Below are 5099 nucleotides of genomic sequence, written 5' to 3' on the forward strand. Positions count from 1 at the left end.
CCAGGACCTCCTGTCCCTAGGCTGGGCTTTCTACCCACTGTGCCACCTAACTGCCCCTTCATACAGAGTTTATATAGATCAAAAGGTAGACATGTGGCTCAGTAGTTATTAAAGTTCTCTCAGTTACCTTTTAAGGGTTTCTCTTCATTCAAAGGCTTCTGGAGCTCTTGGTCATAAACAGTAGGGGAAGGTCAGATAATTGCTCAGAAGGATATTATAGATGTCCCTCTGCTGGCTTTTGTTGCAATTCCCCATCCACAGATCAGGTCACAGTGTAGGGGCATGATCTCAGGGTGAGGAAGAGCACTAGCAGATACCAGAGCTTGTTGTCATAGGGTAGCAGAGGACCCTGGTCACACTTCCAAAGGGGAAAGAGTACTTTAGGTTACTCATAGACAAGAGCACAAGCAAGAGATATTGTGTGAAGTGGAAATTGAGGGAGCCTTGAAAATTTCAAAGTATACCCCCTTTAACCACTATTAAAAATGACTGAGAAAGAAATCTTTAAAATGGAAGATATTGAGATTAATTAAGAGAAAGAGATGTGTGGCCACAGACTCTGTGTGTGGGGACCAAGAGACTCACTAACTGACAAAAGAAAAAAAATCTTGGCTTACAGGAAAATACAGTAGGCTTATTTTACATTCAAGCCTTCCTTAACATTGAATAGACACATTTAAGCAAATTAATATTTTCAAGAAGTTGGAGAATAGCTTTATAGTGGGTATATTCAAGTATTTTAATATTTTAAAGAAATGATCAGGAAGGTGGGGACAGATACAAAAAGAGGAGGCGTTTGGGGACTGAATTATCTGGGAGGGGAAGATGTGAGGACTGGTCTATCCGTTGGACTTGACCTCCTAGAAGAAGCTTCTTATAATAGGAGAGACTTCTAAGACAAAATGGGTACTCAAAATTGGGACTTAAGAATTGATCACTGGGTACTTTCAGGATCTAAGATCATCAGCCTGGGATTCCTACCTAGGGCAAATTCCCAAACAAACTCAAAAGACCCAGCCCAAAACACTTTGCTTACAGGGTAGGATGGAGTAATTTTGTAAATGGATGGGGGCAGGGTGGGGAATCAGCTTTACTTATTTCTATTGGGGTACTTTCCTAATATTATTTTTATAATATATCTTGAGGATAATATATCACTTTCTTCTACTTTATGCAATATTAAATACAGTTCTCCTAACATCATACTACCTTGGAAGGACTAAAAGCAGATAGATCCCCAGAGCTTGCTGTGAAAGTAGCCCCACAAAGAATCTGAAACTTGGAATAGTGCTTTGTCCACCCACAGGTATTTGGCTCAACTTTAAATTAAAAGAAAAGAAAGAATCTGGAAAATGAGCAAACAACAGAAAAAGAAACTCTACATAGAAAGTTATTGCAGTGACAGAGAAGACCAAAACACAAATCCAGAAAAAAACAACGAAGTTAATACTGCTGCATCCAAAGCCTCCAAGAAAAATAGGAATTGTTCTCAAGCCCAAGAAAAATTAATGGAAGAGCTCAAAAAGGATTTTAAAAATCCAATAAGAGAGGTAGAAGAAATGAGAGTGATATAGGAAAATCATGAGAAAAGAGACAACAGGTCAGTAAGGAAGGCCCAAAAAAATACTAAAGAAATTAATATCTTAAAAAACAGAATAAGCCAATTGGTAAAAGAGGCACAAAAATCCAGTGAAGAGAAGACTGCCTCAAAAAAAGCAGAATTGAACAAATGGAAAAAAGATATACAAAAATTCACTGAGGAAAAGAACTTTTTACAAAGAATAATTGGCAAAATGGAAAAGGAGGTACAAAAGCCACTTGAAGAAATCATGCCTTAAAAATTAGAATTGGGCAAGTAGAAGCTAATAACTTCATAAGACATCAGGAAACAATAATAAAAGTCAAAAAATGAAAAAAAGAGGGGGCAGCTGGGTAGCTCAGTGGAGTGAGAGCCAGACCTAGAGACGGGAGGTCCTAGGTTCAAACCAGGCCTCAGCCACTTCCCAGCTGTGTGACCCTGGGCAGGTCACTTGACCCCCATTGCCCACCCTTACCAATCTTCCACCTATGAGACAATACACCGAAGTACAAGGGTTAAAAAAAAATGAAAAAAAGAGAAGAAAATGTGAAATATCTCATTGGAAAAACAACTGACCTAGAAAATAAAACTAGGAGAGATAAGAATTATTGGACCACTTGAAAGCCATGATCAAAAAAAGAGTTTAGATATTATCTTTCAAGAAATTATCAAGGAAAATTGCCCTGATATTCTAGAAACACAGGGTAAAATAGAAATTATAGGAATCCACTGGTCACCTTCTGAAAGACAGCCCAAAAAGATAACTCCCAGGAATATTATAGCCAAATTTCAGAACTCCTAGATCAAGGGGAAAATATAGCAAGGAGTCAACAAGAGACAACTCAAATATCATGAGGCCACAGTCAGGATAACACAAAATTTAGCAGCTTCTACAGTAAAGGATTGGAGGGCATACAATATGATATTCGAGAGGGCAAAAGAGCTAGGACTTCAACCAAAAATCACTTACCCAACAAAACTGAGCATGATCCTTTGGAGGAAAAATGGGTATTCAATGAAACTGAAGACTTGCAAACATTCCTGATGAAAAGACCAGAGTTGAATGGAAAATTTGACTCTCAAATACAAGACTCTAGAGAAGTAAAAAAAAAAAAAAAACAGGAAAGAGAAATCAAAAGACATTCAATAAGATTAAACTATGATTAAACTCCCCACAAGGAGAGATGATTCTTATAACTCCATAGAACTTTGTCATTATTAAAGAAGTTAGAAGGAGTATACATAGACAAAGGGCAAGGGTGTGAGTTGAATTTGATGGGATAAAATAAAATTAAGGCATAAAAAAGAGGAATGCATTGGGAGAATGAGGAAGAAAAAAATAAAATGGGCTAACTTGTTGCACACAAAGGAGACATAAAAGAGCTTTTACAGTGAAGGGAAAGATAGGGAGGTAGGGAAGTGAGCACCTGAATCTTACCCTCTTTGGAATTGGTTCAGTGACGGAAGAACATACACAATCAATTGGAGATAGAGAAAACTTTCTTACTCTACAGTAAAGTAGGAGGGGAAGGAGATAAGAGAAGGGGAATAGGACTGACAGAAAAGAGGGAAAATTAGGGGAGTGAGGAGTAAATAGGATAGAGAATAATATACAATCACCATAATGGTACATCACAATGGTATATCATAATGGTAAAAAAAAAATTTTACACATCTCTCTAATAAAAGCTTCCTTTCCCAAATACATTAAAAAATTAGTTAAATATTTAAGGATACAAATCATTCCCCAATTGATAAATAGTCAAAGGATATTAATAGGAAGTTCTCAGAAAAAGTAATTAAAGATCTCTGTAGTCATGCAAAAAAAATGCTCTAAATCACTATTAATTAGAAATGTAAATTAAAACAACTCCAATGTACTACCCCCATACCCATCAGACTGGTTATTATGTCAGAAAAGGAAAATGACAAAACTTGTACGGATATGGGAAAGTTGAGACACTAATGCCCTGCTGAAGAAATAATGGACTAATTCAATGATTCTGGAGAGTGATTTGAACCTATGCCCAAAGGCTTATAAGAGTTCTTACCCTTTAACCTAGCAATATCATTACTAGGTTTGTATACCAAAGAGATGAAAAAACAAAAAGAGCAAGGACCCGGGTTCCGGGTTAAGATGGCGGCAGAGTAAGAAGCAGCTCTTAACCTCTCCTGACCGAAACACACAAAACTCCTCAAGGGGACATAAAAACAAGTCCAGACGAACGGAGGAACCCCACAACAGGGCACAGCGTGGAAGGTACGTGGAATCAAGACATTTCCAGGCTAAAAAGGGCTCTCCTTAAATCGCGAGCTGAGCAACCGCCCCACCCCCACCCCCTCCACACTCACCTATAGCTCCGAACCCAGCTAAAAAGAAATAGAGCAAGTTTGGGGCACCCATCGAGTAATCAGCAGCTCCGGGACCTGTTCCTGAGAGCAGCAAGACTTAGGAACCCATTAAGTCAAGAACGCACGCGAAATCTGAGCGCGCGGGAGCAGAGAGTGGACGCTGGGCGTGCAGAGTGCCGGCTGAGCAGAGGCGTGGGTGCCGGCTGAGCAGAGGTGTGGGTGGAAGCAAACACAGCCAGAAACTAAAGCCTAAGTGGGGAACCAGTGCAGACCGGTATACGACTGTGGAAGTAGCTCCCTGAGACTTGTAAAGAAACCTCCTGCAGAGGATCAAGCAAGGGAATCCACCAGGGGGCTTGACCTTGGAAAAAACTAGAACTCAGACCTCAGGAGCCAATAGATCTCAGACAGACACTGAGCGCGAGGATAAACCTGAGAAGCTGCTGGGCTAATGATGGCTAACCAGTTACAGGAAATTCAGAAGAGAAAGAATAATAACAAAAAAAAGAAGTCTTTAACACTCGACAGCTTCTACACAGAGAAAATCCAGACAACCGAACAAACAGAGGAGGAGAACAAACAACCATCCAGACCCTCCCCAAATAAGGAAAACTCCTCACAAGCTATGGAAGAGTTCAAATCTGAGATTTTGAGGAAAATGGAAGAGATCTGGCAAGAAAATAACAGCTTAAAAGGTAGAATCTTGCAACTGGAAAGCGAGGCTCAGAAACCAAATGAACTGATAAGCAAATTGAACACAAGAAATGACCAGATTGAAAAGGAATACCAGAAGATTATGGCCGAAAACAAGAAGATTATGGCCGAAAACCAAAAGATTATGGCCGATTACCAGAAGATTATGGCCGAAAACCAAAAGATTATAGCCGAAAATCAATCCCTAAAGGCTAGAATTGAGCAAGTAGAAACTAATGATCTCTCAAGACAACAAGAACAAATAAAACAAAGCCAAAAGACTGAAAAAATAGAAGGAAACATGAAATATCTCAATGAGAGAGTGACAGACCAAGAAAACCGGTCTAGAAGAGACAATTTGAGAATAATTGGTCTTCCAGAAAAACCAGAAATTAATAAAAACCTGGACTCTATACTAACAGAAATAATTCAGCAAAATTGCCCTGAAGTCCTACAACAAGAGGGCAATATAGAC

This window comes from Gracilinanus agilis, chromosome 4, assembly GCF_016433145.1.
Source record: "Gracilinanus agilis isolate LMUSP501 chromosome 4, AgileGrace, whole genome shotgun sequence".
NCBI classification, from domain to species: domain Eukaryota; kingdom Metazoa; phylum Chordata; class Mammalia; order Didelphimorphia; family Didelphidae; genus Gracilinanus; species Gracilinanus agilis.